Genomic DNA, 19,970 nt, shown 5'->3' with positions numbered 1-19,970 from the left:
ACGCCCACCGCCCTCTGCTGGTCGTACACAGCGCACTTGGCGTCGCGCCGACCACTGCGCTCAAGTGCTGCCGTCCCGCGGCCAGCCGTCGCATCCAGCAGGAAAGCAATTCCCGGGTGTCCACTTGGCCCGGCTTGAAGCATCAGCTTAACGGACTAGCAAATAAGTGTTCTAAAAAATGAATTTTGAATATACCAAGATTTTAAATCGTGCTAAAATGTACAAAAATTTTCCTTAGCCCCATACAGATTCTTAACCGATACAGATAATCTTGAGACTACGTGACGCTGAGTTTTTAATAGCTATGAAAGTGTTTATAATATACACGAAGGACGTTCAATAAGTAGTGCAACACATTTTTTCTCCACCAATTTCGATATGAAAAATGCGGACTTCGTTATGGAGCATCGTGAAATATTCCCGCATCAGCCCCTATAGTTTCATGGAGGTCTAACAGCTGGCGGCGCTATAGGCAGCGTTCGAAGTTGCATCTGTAATGGAGGTGCCGTGTCACCGCCAGACACCACACTTGCAAGGAGGTAGCCTTTAAATCGGCCGCGGTCCGTTAGTATACGTCGGACCCGCGTGTCACCGCTATCAGTGATTGGAGACCGAGCGCCGCCATACAGCAGGTCTAGTCTAGAGAGACTCCCTAGCACTCGCGCCAGTTGTACAGCTGACTTTGCTAGTGATGGTTCACTGTCTACATACGTTATCATGTGCAGAGATGACAGTTTAGCATAGCCTTCAGCAACGTCATTTGCCACGACCTAGTAAGGCGCCATATTCAGTTACTATAATCTAAACAGATAATATTGTGAATCACGTACCGTCAAGAGCGACGTTCATCATTAATGGATTAAAGTTAACTATCAAACTAATTACGTCCGCTTTCTGAATTCTAATTCCTTGTCATGTTCCAGACCTCACGTCAGTACAGTTCTTCCCTCCTCACGCCAGCCTGCGTGAGCTAAAACGCGTGCATTTCGGCCTCCTCTAGTAACACGGTGTTGGCTCTTCTGCCAACACAACACTTCGCAAGCAGAGAATTGTCGTTGAGTTTCTTTTGGCGGAAACCGGACGATCATACATATTCGTAGGCGCTTTGAGAATGTCTACGGAGACCTGGCAGTGAACAAAAGCACGGTGAGCCGTTAGGCGAATGTGTCATCATCGCCAAAAGTCGCGTAAACCTGTTCGTCTCCCGCGTTCCGGCCAGCCACACACAGCCCTGATTCCGACAGTGCTGGAACGGGTCACAACCAAACACATCCGCGCACAACTGGACGTCCCTGTTGGTACTGCTGACACACTCGTCCACCACCTGGATTCTTCACCGCCTAACAGTAGAGCATAAGAAAATAAAATAAATATAAAAAACCAGCAGTGTTCTGTGCGGAATTGCGAGAGTGATTGTGACAATTTTTTCTCGAATATCGTCACAGGCGATGAAAGATGAGTTCAAGAAAGAAAACGGCAATCAATGGAGTGACGTCACACCATTTCCCCTCAGAAGGAAAACTGCAAAGCCGCACCCTCAGGTGGTAAAGACGTGACGGGCGTCTTCTTGGACTCTGAAGAGGTCATTGTGTTTGATGTCCTCCCTCATAGTGCAACTATCAACTGTGAAGTGTATTGTGCTACCCTGAGGAAACCGAAGAAACGATTTCAGCGTGTTCGTCGCCACTAAAATTCAAACGAACTTATTCTTCTCTATGAGAACACAAGGCCTCACACAAGTCAGTAAAAGTGAGAGGAGCTCATAAAACGTCATTGGACTCTTCTTCCTCGTCCTCCCTGCAGCCGGGTCTCGCACCTTTCGACTTCCAAATGAATGGCCGAAATACGGCTGCACTCCGTGGGAAGCAGTACGTGGTTGATGGGAAGCTTATTGATGCAACGTGATGGCTCCCACGACGACCAGTAGCGTGGTACTGTCCGAGCATATAGGCTCTTTCAGAAGGGAGGCCTAAGGGCGTCACGTTGTAAATGTCGTGTGACTAGGGCCTCCCGTCGGGTAGACCGTTCGCCGGGTGCAAGCCTTTCGATTTGACGCCACTTCAGCGACTTGTGCGTGATGGGGATGAAACGATGATTATTAGGACAACACAATACCCAGTCCCTGAGAGGAGATAACCTCTGACCCAGCCGTAAAACGAACCCAGGCCCTTAGGACTGAAATTCTGTCGCGCTGACCACTCAGCTACCGGGGGTGGACAGAGAATCACCTTGAACGGAGATTATGTTGCAAAATAGGATTTTATATCCAAAAGAGGGGGAAATAAAATGATGTTTTTATTCCTGAATAAAACCAACTTGTTTACAGAAAAAATGTGTTGCACTGCTTGTTGAAAGTCCCTGGTAAAATAAGAAACATGGGGTACATGCAATAAGATAACAAGTAGGTTAACTATTCATCTATCATTTAGTAAGTAGTGTAATAGGAAGTAAATACAGAAGTAAAAACTTCAACAGCCAAGATACTGATTATTTGTTTATTCATGATGACCGATTTCGCAACATTTAACTTGCCATTATCGGATCTTGTGGAGATAAAACTGTATAAATCTCCACCTTAAATGTATAAAGTAATGTCCATTAATTTCTTGAGCTCGAAATTGGGGGAGGTAGGGGGAAGTGTTCGGCAAAATCCCACCAGATGTCATTTAAAGCGAGTATGATAATGAAACTCATACGTCACATTTTGAATACATAGAGTATACATTATAATAAAGGACCATATCAAAGTTCTCTCTAATCATATTGGCCTCTGTGATCTGAAATGAATGCTTTAGACTGTGCACGCCGGAGATTCTCCTATCTGAAACAAGTGCAGCACAAGTGTCAGATTTCATTCTACGAGTTCAGCGCTGTGTCGGCCGGAATCACTCCGTATCTATCAGTGAGTCAGTCGTGATTCTACAACCCACGTGAAGCCGAGATTGTAGTGTTCAACACGATTTTTAATCAAAACTATTACAATATATATGTTAAGCTGCATGCCGACAATCCAGAACACTCATGACAGCAAGACGTTAATGGTTTGCGGAAGGAAACTAAGCTGAAGTTCACCAACAAGAATTCTCTTAGTGATCATATACGTCAAGAGATTCAAAATCTACATTATTATATTTTTCAAAAGAAAGGTACAAACAATATTATCTTTCATTTGTCCGTCTGTCCGTCCGAATACTACTCAGAGTGGGTATATTTAAAATAAAGTGTTTTTATTCCAGTGTTAAATCAAAAATGGTTCAAATGGCTCTGAGCACTATGGGGCATAACATCTGAGGTCATCAGTCCCGTAGAACTTAGAACTACTTAAACCTAGCTTCCTAAGGACTTCACACATCCATGCCCAAGGCAGGATTCGAACGTCCGACCGCAGCGGTCGCGCGGTTTCATGTGTTAAAAACACTGTTTAATACACCTTATAAACAAAACATAAATTTGTTAAAGTGTTTTAATCCATGTCTAAAATAAGTTTAAAATATTTTACCGACTATAGGGTAAACCTCACGTGAGGGTGTGGTGGTAGAGAGGGGGGGAGGGGGGGGACATGATGTCCCGCAACATTACCCCAAATCTCAGCAAGGGGGAAAAGAGCCTCCAAATTTTAAAGAAAACACCTCCCATTATTAATGGACGTTTCGTAACATCCGATACTGATTGGCAACTTAGATTTGCCAAAACCGGTTACCATGCACAAAATTATAATTAGGGATTTTGGAACTTGATGTTGTTATTTCTGATGTTTCGTACTATTCTAGATCGCACCCATACTTGAGTGATGTCAACTACATATAATAGTAAGGAGGTGAGCTATTCGGGTGTGAGTGATGTACTGTGTGCGCGCAATGTTTTTTTGCATTTTCATAGGTATTCAGAATTTAGAATCACAAATTTTCTGGACTTTTTGTAAGAGGATAAGTGTCTGTAGAGTCTAACAGAAATTATTTTATACTTTTTAGTCCGATTTGAAAACCTGGTGCATCAAAAATTCATTTATACTTAAATAATTATTTTATGTCCTTCAGTCCCGTGTGTATGAAATTTTTCAATCGATTTCCACCTTTTCATTAGATTGCAACAGAGAGATGTAAATTTCAATTTATTTCAGTTTCTCTTCACTCAACCAACATGGTGCTTTCTCCCGCACATATCCACGAAAAGAAAGTGAAGGTAAAAAGTACTGATATTCGGGCTCACACAAAGATTTATCAGCAATCGTTTTTCCTTCGAACCATACACGTCTGGAAGAGGAAAATGGGAAACTGACAGTGATATACAAAGTACCTTCTGCCACACGCCTGTCAAGACAATGAGTTCACTGAACAGAACTAGGCATGACAGTCGGGAAAGCGGTCATGAAGTGCGTAATTTTTATTCAATTGTCTTTATCGTGAAGTTTTTGGAAGAGAATATTGGTTTTGGCTATGCAATAGCCATACTTCCTACTGCAGTGCAGCATAATGGGAGGTATATGGTTCATTTGTTAAAATTCCTGTCATGTGTTTAAACCTCTTAATCTAGTAGCTAGCAATGTATGAAGCTTTTCTTCCATTGTAGATTCTGAAGATGTCTGTTGCATAGCTGAAACCGCTAATTATATTAAAAAACTCAGTGTTCAAGGCAATTAAGTAAAAATTAGGCGAGTTAATACTGCATTGTGATCCAGTTCTGAGCTATGTTTAAAATTTCATGTATCTAGATCGTCAGGAACTTAGTTTAAAATCAGTTGCAAAATTTATAGCAAAGGCAAACAGACAGAAAGACAATAAACCGATATCCATTTCCTGTTCACTCCTATCTCTACTCAGACGTGCCTGTCCGCTCACATATCACGTGGAACAACTTCTGACACTACCCACACGAGACGCCTGTCTTGCATGGTAACCGAGATGTCAGCTGTTACCATCGTTTTTCACCCCCATCTCCGCCAGTGTGGATCAGACAGACCAGAAAGCGAGTAAATATTGCATTGTCATCCAGTTCTAAGACATGTTTAAAATGTTTAGCCAGACTCATTGAGAAGTTTAAAAACGTTTATATAACTTGTACTGAACAGACAGACAGACAAAAGAGTCACATAATAAAAGAGCAATAAAAAATACTTACACACCTTAATTAACTGCACGTTGTCTACCAAATGGACTGACAGAAAAGCAAAAGTGAAACTGACAAAATGAATAGGTAAACACTTCGTGCAGCGATTGTTTAATTATTTATTCATTCTAATCCACTTTGTTGATAACAACAATGTCTGAATCCCTAGCACAGTGGTAGCGTTACCGCCTACCACGAAAGGGGGCCCGTGTTCGATTTTCGACAGGGCACTGTGTGTCCTTCATCATTTTCATCATCATTGACACGCAAGTCGCCGAAGTGGCGTCAACTTAAAGACTTGCAATACGGCGGCCGAATCCCGAAGGGGATATCCCGGCCAATAAATGTCATACGATCATATCATTTCACAACAACAATGGGTTATTACATACCAGATTACATTTACCTGGTTCGGTATGGAATGCCCTTTCTTCACCTAATTTTACAGTACCTGCCACTACATTTTTATTCATGTATCATGCATATTTGTTTTCCTGCCACTAACATCCTAACATTTAGATGAATACTTACAGAATAGTCTCCACAAGTATGTATCCTGTGGCACTGCGTGGTACGCACAGTTCACTAGGCACGTCGGCAGAAGCACACCTCAAATAATGTACAGTGCCCAACCAACAAGCCATGTGCCAGTCATGAGTGTGAGTTTTCAGGTGTACGACTCAGTCCTCGTTTCTCCGTTACGAAAATGTGACCATAAAATCTTCCACGGCAATGATGTTCTAAAAATATAAAGAGTTGTTTTCGTCTGTTACTTCTTTATTACACCGTCGTTTGCCAGCTGCAGACGTTTATTTCACCGCAACTCGAAAACAGGGACGACGCATAAAAATTAGTCTTCACGACATTGTGACTCAATCAGATAATGGATTCAATTCATTTTTGCATATCCTTTTCTCTCAGACAAAGAAAACTTGGAGATCTTCCTACTGTTGGTTACGTAAAATCACCTTTGTCCCAAAAGTTGCAATGTTCTTGAAACAAAACGCCGTGGCTGTAATATTGATCTTAAAATTTTCTCTGTGTTATCAACAACTGTTTAGTTTACTTTCCCCAAAACTCTGGATTATTGTAACTGGATAATTCATCTTCTGAATTTTAAATAAATGTCTGCGATTAACATGGGAGTTCCCTTAACAGGATTCAGTTTAACTACAGTCACCAGTTTCCTCAATTACATATGGTAGAGTCACGCTAAATCATACATGGTGATACTTTAGAGCCATGATGAACAGGATGCTAAAACTACAGCCCACCCATAATTAAGAAGTGGAAGAATTAAATGTCACTAAGCAAGTAGCCATGGCAAACGGATGTAGGGACCGCGATGTACAGAAACTATATAACAAGATGCATTAAAAAACACCCAACAAGGAGACAACAGGTCCAGAGGGCAAGAGGTTTGTTGCTGTGTCACACTATGGTGCAATTTGCCACGGAATTACATAAGCCTTCCGAAAAACGAAACTAAAAGCTGGACTTCAGACGGAAGGTACAGTTGGTTGTAGGCTACGCCACGAAAGTGGGAGCCTTAGAAAATATGTAGAATTTGATGTCTACAAGATCATCTACGAAGACAATGAAAAGTTCTTTATTGGTCAGACGGGAAGTAATTTCAGCACTTGCTTTTTATATATATATATATATATATATATATATACAAAATAAGAGAGCATTCGGTTCACAATTGGATTTTAAAAAATGTGGAAGAGAATATAGAGGATGTAATGGAAGTACTGGATTAAACACCAAAACGATAGTTATTGAACGTACTGGAGGAATGGAATTTTGCGTACATAGAAAACGGTAACCGGGATTACTGCTGAGTGAACAGGAAGAGTTCGACTTGGATGCTTATTCTGATGTCTTCAGAAATCTGCTTGATTGAGCAGCCTGGCCTGCGGTCGTGTGCGCCGGCCACTATTGGCGAGGAGACTGGCCCTTCTCCTGCAATCTCTGCCACAGGAAGACCAAAACTTCTTGCAGAGAGGCCACGAGGTGGCGCCATTTAGATTACACTCCGAATGTCTCATAGACTGGCGAGATTTTAATTAACAGTCATTGTCTTGTTATTTATACTTACGTTTACGTTTAGCTGCTTTGCAACGCAGAAACATTTCGATTAATAGATATGAAGCTACTTTTAAGCTTCTTATACTTACTCTTGCACGCTTACGTTTTATTGCTTTGCAATGCAGAAACATTTCGATTAATAGATATGAAGATACTTTTAAACTTCTTATACTTACTCTTACACACTTACGTTTTATTTTCTTTGCCAAGTTACGACATTTCAGTTATTACTCTTTACACGTTTTATGTAGATTTTAAATACGAATTTAATTCCACATATTGCATATTGGTTCATGTTTTATTGTCAGACGATCATTTTTTCCTATCAAATACATTTAATTAATAACTATGGATACGCGTTTTAACTATTGAATTTAAGATACTGGTTACTCATTTGCTCTGCCCTCTGATGGCCAGTAGGCTATCACAGGTACTTGTTCTTTTGTGATACTGTGCTTGTTGTAGACTGAGCTTCAGTAAATGAACTTGATTAGTAATAGCACTATCTTTATATTTGTAGTAAATCTGAGGATGGCAAAGGCCAAAACCGGTAAGTATGAACTGTGCAACGTATGTGATCAAGAAGGGCCTTTACAATGAAAGTGCCATACGACGATCGCGAACTAATTTACACATTTTATGTCTTGAACTCATAAATCACCCTTTAGTTTATGCACACTACTTTTAAGGGATGTGATAGTCCTTACATATGTCGAGACTTTCTTTTGGTTTTGTAAGTGATCTTTCAATTAAACTGTGCTGGGATAATCATTGAAGGCCTCACATATTGCCTTTGTTGCTGTCAAACAAGTTCCTTTCTGCATCTATCTACGTAACGTGTTACGCTTTTTTTTTTTTTTACGTCTGTTATGGAGTAGTCGCTGATACTTTAGAAGTTTCTTTACCGGGACTGTACATCTTGGAAGGCCCTTCCTGTCATTTGTGACAGATGCCTGTCTATCTATTTTATGGTATGTTTGCCTTTCAAACTTCAGCCACATTGTATGTACATGCTTCTGTGCAGACATAAATGTTTCAAGCTGTTCTTTGAGGTGTAAGTGCCTCTTTATCTAGCACAGTGACACTTGAATCTTTATACATGTTTCGTTGCCCTTTGCACTTCATACATCGTTGCTGCATGGTCCCTGAGACCAGTTTTAGTGTGTAAATGCTCGTGCACTTCAGGTCTACTTGTTAGCATTCGATTCATGTAAATTACCTAGAAAGTTTATGTTATGTGGTTACACACACTGCAAGTATTACACACACTGCAAGTGTTGTATTGTGCCTTGTGTGTGTGTGTGTTTGTGTGTGTGTGTGTGTGTGTAATTAGCTATTATACTGCATCGTGTCATTACTTTCGTGGATAATGGTTTTTAATAACTGTCCAGATTGTGTATAGTTTACAGTCTGCAAGCTGGATTTGGTGACATACCATCGGAAGAAAAAAAAACAGAAAACTAGATAATACTAATTTAGACTGTAAGGAAATGGTTCCCTGTTAACGGTATTACATATCTCATGTTTTCAGGAAATGAGGCAAAATCAAGTTTTCTGAAGAATATATACCTTTATCTTTGTCAAACTATCGACTATTATAATCGTACTGGATCACTATAACACTTTGAGGGTAATCATTTTGTATCAGTAGAAGTATCTTTACGTGAGTTCTGCGAGTGGTGCTGAGACATTAGTATATATGTACATGTCTTGGTTGAGTAACGTATTAACTTTGTAGTATTGCATGACCTTGTGCTCTGGCTACATAACAGATTGATACTGACAGGTGGAGAATTACCACTGTGGTCCGATACTGGCAAATTTCATTCCGACGTGCAGTTAGCACGCCGTGTAACACGAGATTTTGCCCATAGGCTTTGAAACGCGTCAGCTCTAATCAAAGTTTCTGAATTCATGTGGGTTAAAGAAGTAATTGATTTTTCTGTTCTTCTGAGAAGGATACAAAAAGTGAAACGATGATCGATTGGGAAATAGAAACCTTCAGATTTTTTGGGTAAATTGGAAAGAGTTTAATTTCAAGACAATTTATTTGTGACGAAGAGATGATATGACAATTATTTTCTTCTATAAGGAATACTGTAACAATAAACAATGTAGTATGTGTGTGAATTTCTAAGGGACCAAACTGCTGAGTTCATCAGCCCCGAGACTTACACACTACTTAAATTAACTTATGCTAAGAACACCACACACACCCATGCCCGAGGGAGGACTCGAACCTCCGGCGGAAGGGGCCGCGAAATCCGTGACATGACGCCACTCCGGGTGGCGAACAATAAAGAAACGATTTTTTTAATAAAAACTGTTGGTATGAAATGGTTTTCATCCACAAGCTGAGAATACATTTTTATATTCATTGTTCAAGTTCGATGATTTCTGCAGCAGACATTCAAATAAAAAGCAATGCTGCCTCTGTTGTATATTATTTTCTACTCTCATTTTCTTCTTTAGCTCTGTCTGGTACATAACTGTTTAAACATCGAAAAACAAAATCAGTTTACAGGGAATTCTCCCTGATTTTTTGGCTTCTAAAGCATCCTTAATGTTAGAGTTTCCCATTGCACCTCGCCACATCTAATGTGTGATAGGAAACATACTGTATCTTTTTCCCAGTTCACTAGTTGTTGCGGTTCTAAACTGCCTGCTGTTATTAAGCTTTCGCAAGTCGTGAGAAAAGGAAACTACGAGTTTAAAGTGTAATGAACACAGACATAGTTACAAGCGGAGCATCAGCTAAGTGGAATGGAGGTACAGCAGAAAGACAAAACGATCTGATAGAAGGACGTGTTCGAGAAACTGCTTGAGTTGGTTAACGAAGACAACGGATAATCTAAAATCATTATGACAGGGGCGTAACTTAAATTCTGCTCCTACAAAAAATAAGTCCAATGATTTATCCTCTTTCCCGAGACTCGGTAGCTCTAAAAGTCTCACGTTGCCTTTAATTACCTTTTACACTACCTTACGTGATGATTAGGATCGGCAGTAAGAAGCCTTCATGTGCGACCACTAATGGTCCTCTACGTCTTTTGCTCAAGAAAAAGCATTTCTATTAAAGTTTAAGGTACTACATGCAGGTTGTACAACTTAACTTGAACTACCATATGTGTCACAAGAGATTCAAGATATCGAAATGAATTTTTCGGTGTCGTGAGCAATACAACATTTTGCTGAATTTCTAATTGCAACTTTTTTATCTGTCATAATGTTAAAATGGTAATCAGTAGCTTGCTGTATAAGAAACATATGATTTACGGAATACCAATGCTGGATAAATATCGTTTGTAAACTTATCTGTCATAACATTTACTTATAAAGAGTGTCGAACTCACTCAGAAATATCTGTTTCTTATTCAGGGTAGTTCTTTCTTCTTTGGGGTAGGGTAACGGCTAGAGTGGCTATAATGCTCTCTTATTTTCCAAATTAGCTTTCTTAAACGTAGGTGGATGTCAGTGTACAGCGCTATCTCTGGATTCAGCGTCAGTGTGGTATCTGTGTGAGGCGGCCGATTGAAATCAAACAGTTGTTAGCATAAAGGAGTATCTCAGAGAACAATAAAACTGCGGCTGTTCTGACGAATGTACAGTAGTTAAACTGCCACACAGAGTCGATCCACGTTTGCTGCATCACGCATTCTCGCAAGCTACAGTGAAACACATTACGGTGTACCAGCAGATTAACCGCTAATGTTATTAGTGCTGTTGTTATTACTGCAACAGGCGCTCCGAAACTCCAGCATTTGAACACACATTTAGCGAAGTAATTGCTTCCGTAGTTGTCACAGCTTGGATATCTGCGAAATTTTCACTTACAGGGCGATAATACCGAGTGCTCTCTGTACTGGTTGGACGTCACAATGAAGTAGAAAATTTACACTGTGACTTTATTTCTTAATTTTTCCTGTTAGTAGTAATACTTGGTTTTATTTTTGTTTGCATTTACTTTGATTCTTCGCTCACCGCATACCCCATTAGCAGCATTTTTGACTGCACCCCCCTTGTTCCGTTCTAATACTTTAATACTTGTTCTAGATTACTTGTTGTAATACATGTGATTTTGCGAAAAAAGGGAAGAGCTATGAGGGAATATGCAGTACTATCTTTTCATCATCACAAGTAAGACTGTACTTGTTAGTCCAACTGAACTACATGGTGGAGTGGTAAATAACAGACACTCGTTCGAGAGAACAACGGTTCGGCCAGCAGGTTTTAGATTCTTTTATTTCGCTTTTGTTACTTTGAGAAAGGCACAGCCGATTTTATTCTACATCCTTAACCACTCTGACTGTCCGTTTCTAAACATCTCATAGTCGACAGGATCTCCCTTTCCCAGTCTCCTTCTGTCTCCTTTTAACTTGAGAGTTCTGGTGGTGCTTGACTGGTAAAATGAGGAAGCAAAAATGCGTACTATGCAAAAGGCTTCATCGACAAAAATCGAAGGATATCCAAGAACACCTGGGTTATTAGATCCTGTTCCGGAAAGAACACACAGGATTAGCATTTCTTTTCCCACTCTGATATGGGTCACGAGAAACCCATACTTTCTTTACCGTCAAGTTCCAATCGTTCAGTGCTGCCTCAGTTCTTCTACAACCAACATTTTTGCCGTTTATTTCATGCAGTAAGTGTCAGATATTATCTCAGTGCCAAATTTAATTAACTTTTATTGTACAACCGTCACCAGCGGTAATATGTACTGGCTCTTCTTCCGCGTAAATGTTGGTCTTTTTCAGCTTTCCTCTGTGTGCTGAGTAGTATAAAACAGTCAAATCCTATTTTCCTTAATGTTATGCCATTGTGTGTCGGCCAGTGATAGCTGTCTCTTTTTTGTCGGCTCTGACGCTGATATTAACCAATAGATACATAAACGGGCCTTTTGCACCCGACGAGATTCCATTTTATCAATAAATTTTCTTAAATGTTGTTTATATTAGTATATGTTCTGCGCAGTATTTGGAAATACAATTGTGTTTATTTAGGAAAAATATTGTTTGGTACAAGTGTAATTAATTATTCTCCTTTATCAATTTTGTAGTCTTGCGCCTCTAATGTATGCCAGGAGTCTTTTAGATCCATTCGTGAACTCTCGTATTTCCAACAGTTTATTTATCTTTTGTCTGGAATGCATATTACTTTGGGGAAATTACTGACAACAATTAGCGATTTGGCAGTCTTATAAACATTGTTGATAAGTCAATATTCTTTTTAAGATAAGCTTATTTGTTTACGCTAAAATTGATTCTGATGACCGTAGGTTTAGTTTCAAGAACAGAATACTTATTTAGGTACTTTATCCCTCTCTTACAACATAGAATCCATGTTTTCTGTTAGAACTAAAAGAACATCATCTGAAATGAGCACGAGTGATCAGAATTTGGCATTAACAGTCCCTGAATGTCTTGAAGATGAAGCTCATTTTGGACAGTAGGATGAGAGTGATTCAGACACTGGTTATCTCGTAGGATAAGAAATCTGCATCTTCTAGCATTTCAAGTGAAGCTCTAATTTCTGTATTGGTCTTGATAGAAAGCACTGGAGGAAAATAAAATGTAACAGAATTCGGGAACAAAGTATCATGAAAATTCCACTTCATCCAGTATCAGGTAGTGTAACTGTCACTCTCACATCTCATGAAAATATTTTATCTTACAAAACTGTTAAAGAAGATAGTGCATTGCACTAATTTAGAAGGTAAGTGGATTGAAAGTATCAACAAGAAAAGTGGCCGAATAATATTTCTGAGGAAACGAATGCAATTTTTTGATCGTGATCGTATAAAACAAACCAGTGTTGCTTTAAGCACAGTAACGACAACAACAAAGACATTGAGAGTAGCCCCGGCAAATATTACAACAGCTAATTTTTCCGCAGGTGCTCCATTATTTGAATAACTACTGCAGATTACAGAAGTGAGAACTTTGAGACAAAACAACAGAGAAGTTCCACCATAAATGAAGACTTCCAAGTCCAGAGAAGTTTAGTCACTACATGGTCTTGAAGATAATGTACCAACTGTGGTGTATGTGCATTAAGAACAAACGTTTCACACTGTTCCAGTTCTCTGCACCACAGTGCGATGGCAAATGAAGGACGTGAAGTGAAATTGAATCGGGAGTTGATGCTCTTGACCAGAAGGAACGTTTATAAATGTGCAGGAGACAATCAAGAGGATAAACTTTAGCCTTATCTACAAACACATTCGATATAATATCCATACTCACTCTGTGTTTATTTTCAGAACATCGCAACTATCATAAAGACATATCTCATAAGGGGAGACGTTTCCTCAATAAATTAATGCAAGAAATGACAGCTGCTCATATGGGTAACATGGTAAACAACCCACGACTCTAAAGGAATGTTCTACAAGCCATGACATGTTGTGAAGCTACTCGCCAACAGCCGAAGATTTTGGGAACTGAAAGATCGCTGAAAAGATGTTTCATTTGCCTGCATCGATTAGACAGAAAAATTAATTAGAGATGGAGCAAAAACATACTGCAATTATTTGTAAAACGGCTTTCTTATGAGAGAGCTTCTGATTTTAGCCCAAGAAAATAGAAAGTTTTACAGAAAAACTATAATTTGTGATACTGTATTTCTTGTATTAAAATAAAGGTCACTGTTTAGCGCCAAATTGGCAAATCATCATAATCATTATCATCATCATCAACCACTTTCTCCAATCTCATTGAACTTTACTTCATAATTTTTGTTTACCCACTTGTTTTTGCTGTTGGAAGATGACTGCGCACTTATGAATTACCCTGTGTAGCTTCCGACTCGTTTGTTTACGGATCATGGTCCCTTACATCAAACTGATACATTTCACCTTCTATACCATTTCTGAAAGTCTGTAACAACATTACGGAATCACCTTGTGTATACAACACATACACAGGCGCCAGCGCCTGTAACTTTGACACTCTGTAGCGTTGTTGGATGTCGTTTCCGGACACAGGTTACACAAATAAACACTGTATTCGAGCGCAGTATTTGCAGTCAATCGAATGAAGGGTAGAGCCACGGGTCGTAACACATCTGAAATGTAACGTTCACTGTCCAAAGTGCCGTCAATGCGAACAAGAGGCGACCGAGACATGTAACCAATGGCACCCCATACCACCACGCAGGGTGATACGCCAGTATGGCGATGACGAATACACGCTTCCAATGTGCGTTCACCGCGATGTCGCCAAACACGGATGCGACCATCATGATGCTGTAAACAGAACCTGGATTCATCCGAAAAAATGACGTTTTGACATTCGTGCACCCAGGTTCGTCGTTGAGTACACCATCGCAGGCGCTCCTGTCTGTGATGCAGCGTCAAGGGTAACAGCAGCCACGGTCTCCGAGTTGATAGTCCATGCTGCTGCAAACGTCGTCGAACTGTTCGTGCAGATGGTTGTTGTCTTGCAAACGTCCCCATCTGTTGACTCAGGGATCGAGACGTGGCTGCACGATCCGTTACACCCATGCTGGTAAGATGCCGTATTACCAGCCTGAACCCACCGATTCCATATTCTGCTAACAGTCATTGGATCTCGACCAACGTGAGCAGCAGTGTCGCGATACGATAAACCGCAATCACGATAGGCTACAATCCGACCTTTATCAAAGTGGGAAACGTGATGGTACGCATTTTTCCTCTTTACACGAGGCATCACAACAACGTTTCACCAGGCAACGCCGGTCAACTGCTGTTTGTGTATGAGAAATCGGTTGGAAAGTTTCCTCATGTCAGCACGTTGTAGGTGTCGCCACCGGCGCCAGCCTTGTATGAATGCTCTGAAAGCTAATCATTTGCATATCACTGCATCTTCTTCCTGTAGGTTAAATTTCGCGTTTGTAGCACGTCGTCTTCGTGGTTTAGCAACTTTAATGGCCAGTAGTGTATATGTCTAATTATAGTTGTTATTTTGTACTCATCAGAACGTTCTCCATTGTGATCAAAGGCAAGAGTTTCTTACTATTACTGTCAAATGTTAAAGTTTTTTATGAGTGACAGAAACATGTTTTATACACGTTCGACGAAGTATTCAGACCACGTTTGGTATATATATTTTTTTGCGTTTTTTCATTTTCCCTTTTTGTCAAGGAAATAGCTTTTCCTAGCACTCTAAAATAAATCTGTATTGTTTTCTTTATTTTTACTACAACATCCTGTGTTTCACGTTAGACATCAACAGTTTTCGAGTAAAATCTGAATTAAATATTGGAAAATTCAGTTTTGCTATGAATATTGTTTATTTTTAAGTAACAGACGGGAGGATAATTATATAGAACAGAAATGTTCCGTGGATTACCCGGCCGTTTATATACCCTCACTTAGTTTTTAGGCAGTTCACTGCTTCCGGTTTTTAGGGCAATCTAGTAAGACACTGATCTCGTACGTAAAGAAAGCGATTGTTACGAGGTAACGCCCAACAGGTACGCAAAACACCCACTATACAGGCAACGATGGTACGACTATTTTGGTTGGCAGGAGAGCCAACACCGTGTTACCAGAGGAAGCTGAAAGGCACGCGTTTTAGCTCACGCAGGCTGGCGTGAGGTCTGGAACAGGACAAGGAAATTAGAATTTAGAAAAACGGACGTAGCTGGTAGAATACTTAACTTTAATCCATTAATGGTGAACATCGGTCTGACGGTACATGATTGACTATATCAATGGTAACTGATAATGGCGCCTTGCTAGGTCGTAGCAAATGACGTAGCTGAAGGCTATGTTAAACTATCATCTCGGCAAATGAGAGCGTATTTTGTCAGTGAACCACCGCTAGCAAAGTCGGTTGTACAATTGGGGCGAGTGCTAGGAAGTCTCTCTAGACCTGGCGTGTGACGGCGCTCGGTCTGCAATCACTGATTGTGGCGACACGCGGGTCTGACGTATACTAACGGACCGCGGCCGATTTAAAGGCTATCACCTAGCAAGTGCGGTGTCTGGCGGTGACACCACAACGACCTTAACTGTCCAAAGTTACTAGGAAAGCTACCGAAGCCTACCCTTACTTGTAGTAGTCTGGGATAGCCTACAATAGTTCTACAAGTCTATTTATAACAACGTTAAAAGATGGCTTAGTGACAGAATTTCACTCAAGTGCTTCAGGGCTTTTCATCACTAGGCTGCGTGCCGGCAGTGGATTGACCCTAAGGGACTACCAGCTTCTCGTGACGTAGAATGCTTGAGCCGTTCCAGTCGAGTTTACATGTAGCTCTTGCGAAAACGTCAACTAGAATTACTGGAAGATTTTCTTTTGCAACGGACATGATTAACCAGGCAGTGACGCTGCTTGAGGGTGACGCTTTCGCCACACATTGCTCCGTCACAGCAGGTTTCATTGGGTTGCTTCGCCGTGCCTCCACGTGCTGACACGACCGGGGTGTCTCGGTAATGCTGTGTCCTGCCTGACCGCCAGAGTCTCTCCGGCCACTGGTGTCGAGTGTGTCAGCGCGTGCGGCGCTAAGCAGCTCCCCAGCCCTCAGCTGTGGAGGACAGCGCCGTAGCCGGCCGCCGGGGCTGAGCGCACAGCAGAGAGCGCGCTAAGCCTCTTACCTCGGCGTCTGCAGGCTCCGGGACCTGCGCCGCGTCCACAACGTGTGTGCAAGGCGGCGGCGCTTTTTCATGCTTACTGCCACTTTTGTTCCCAGGCAAGCCCCCTGAGTGTTTGGTGCTGAGCGTGATAACTTGAACTGTACCTCCGTCGTAGGTTTCTCTGTAACCACACATGAATGAAAACTCTATACAGGGTCAGGTTTATTTATTACCCTCAGCGCAAGATTGAAAAGGAATTTTAAGGTATCAGATGAAGCCTTTCTGCCACGGGAACTGGATTTACTGGCATATGTTTTTTGCTCTTTTCCAAAAACATCGACTACACTGTCTTTCATGCTGAGGTGACAAATGACAAGGGATACATCCTAATAGCGTGTCGCACTTAATTTTGCCCGACGTAGTGCAGCGACTCGACGTGGGCAGAATGACATTTTCACTCTGCAGCTGAGTGTGCGCTGTTGTGAAACTACCTGGCAGATTAGAGGAGTGTGCTGGACCGAGACTCGAACTCGGGACCTTCGCCTTTCGCAGGCAAGTGCTCTACTTTTCGGTCCAGCACACAGTTTTAATCTGCCAGGAAGTTTCATATCAGCGCACACTCCGCTCCAGAGTGAAAATTTCACTCTGGAAACATCCGCCAGGCTGCGGCTAAGCCATGTCTCCGCAATATCCTTTCTTTCAGGAGTGGTAGTCCTGCAAGGTTCGCAGGAGAGCTTCTGTAAAATCTGGAAGGTAGGAGAGGAGGTACTGGCGGAAGTAAAGCTGTGACGACGGGGAGTGAGTCGTGCGTGGGTAGCGCAGTTGGTAGAGCACTTGCCTGCAAAAGGCAAAGATCCCGAGTTCGAGTCTCGGTCCGGCACACAGTTTTAATCTGCCAGGAAGTTTCAACTCGACGCGGCATGGACTAAACAAGTCGTTGGACACCCCCTGCAGAAATACTGAGCCATACTGCCTCTAAAGCCGTCCATAATTGCGAAAGTTTTGTCGGTGCAGGATTTTGCGCACGAGCTCGGTGAAGTCACATAAATGTTCGATGGGATTCATGTCGGGTAATCTGGGTGGCCAGATCATTCGCTCTAACTCTACAGTACGTCCTTTAAACCAATCGCGAGCAGTTGCGTCCCGGTGACATGAAGCACTGTCATCCATAGAAATCCATCGTTGTTTGGGAACATAAAGTGCACGAATGGCTATAAATGGTCTCCAGCTACACGTCCATAACCATCTGCACTCATTGATAGGTTCAGTTGCACCAGAGGACACAGTTCATGTCTTGTAAGCACAGCCCATTACATATTTGAGCCACCACAAGTTTGCACAGTGCCTTATTGACATTTGGAATCCATGACTTCGTGGGCTTTGCGCCACACTCGAACCCTACCATCTGTTCTTACCAACTGAAATCGGGACTTACCTAATCAGAGCACGGTTTTCCAGTCATCTAACTTCCAACAGATATCGTCACGAGGTCAGGAGAGGCGATGCAGGCGCTGTCATGCTGTTAGCGAAGGCACTCGCGACGGTCTTCTGATGCTATAAGCTATTACCGCCGAATGTCGCCTCGCTGTCCTGACGGATACGTTTGTGGTACGTCCCACATTAATTCTGCAGTTACTTTGCATAGTGTTGCTTGTCTGTGAGAACTGACGACACTACGTAAAACGCCGCTGCTCTCGGTCGTTAACTGAAGGCCGCCGGTCACTGCGATGTCTGTAGTGAGAGGTAATGCCTGAATTGTAGTATTTTCTGCACACTCTTGATACTGTGGATCTCGTAATATTGAATTTTCTAACGATTTCAGTAATGGAATGTCCTTTACGTCTAGCTCCAACTACCATCCTGCATTCAGTCTGTTAACTCCCGTCGTGCGGCTACAATCAGCTTTTCATATGAATCATCTGATTAAAAATAATAGCTTCGCCCATGCACTGCCCTTTCATACCGCGGGTACGCGTTATTACCGCCACCTGTATGTGTGCATATTGCTGTCCCATGACTGTTGCTGCCTCAGTGTAATGATACCTCGAAAATGGCGTACTGATACGTAAGATTAAAGTCATTTACAACAGACAGCTTTCATATTTTCATTCTGTAGGCCGAGAGGAGTGTTTTAGTAAAGACTTATTGAAAAGTCAGAGACTTTCTCAGCCAGGTGAGCTGGAAGCACGGCAAAGGGAGTCACAAATGGAGACATTTTATCAGGTTTCCAATCCAGAAATTTACATTAGAAACAAGGAAAACTTTCTGAAAATCTTAGGCAAAACCTGGCTGGTGGAAAACTAACTATATTCGATTTAATTCTGGGGCAATACCTCCCATACAAAAAAGAAAGCTTTTGTCGATGCGAAACTGTATTTCTTTGTTAGTTGTGTGCTCCCGATTTCCAATTCCGGCATTCACATGATAATCAAGAGAAAGCTCCCGAATATCCTTTTTTCTTTAGTTATTTTTCATACCCTATTCCTAAAGACACAAGGCGACGCTGACAAGTCCTTGGCTTCTCCTACTAAAATTGATGTAAATTCGTTCTGATGCGTTGACGTTTAATCTCGTTTCTTACATTATATGTAATACACTGTCCAGTTATATTCTCGGGGCTACTTGGTAAAAGCCGGCCAGGTTGGCCGAGCGGTTCTAGGCGCTAGAGTCTGGAACCGCGTGACCGCTACGGTCGCAGGTTCGAATCCTGCCTACGGCACTTTGCGAAATTTTTGTCCTCTCTGAGAACGCTCACTACTAAAGAAAGATTCCGTTATTAATGGATCATGTTTAGTCCGCGGGCATATTTCAGTACAGAAACCAGGTTCATAATACTTTATTAACACATGGATTCAGTATCTAAAGAAAAGGCAGGCTTTCAATATTTTATCTCGTAATAATAATATTTTAAACCCCTGAAGTTGAAATCTTACTGTCTAAAATGCTATTGCAATAATCGGCGTCTAACATCTCCTAACAGGCTGAGCTTACAAACTCTTGGAAAGAATGATATCGATTACAAGAGCAAATAAATGATGTGGTACCATCTCAACTAGCTCCATTAAGTTCTCCTAGAAGATTCTGTGAGTACGAGCTCTCCTTGATTACTCGCATAGCAACTAGCTACAAGAAGAAACTCAAGACGGGAGTAGTTTCGTTGACCAGTCAGCAGCTGACGAAACGGGCTGGCTCGAGGATCTAATATTGAAATTTC

The sequence above is a fragment of the Schistocerca piceifrons genome, chromosome 2, assembly GCF_021461385.2.
Source record: "Schistocerca piceifrons isolate TAMUIC-IGC-003096 chromosome 2, iqSchPice1.1, whole genome shotgun sequence".
Classification (NCBI taxonomy): Eukaryota; Metazoa; Arthropoda; class Insecta; order Orthoptera; family Acrididae; genus Schistocerca; species Schistocerca piceifrons.
This window is presented reverse-complemented; position numbering follows the sequence as displayed.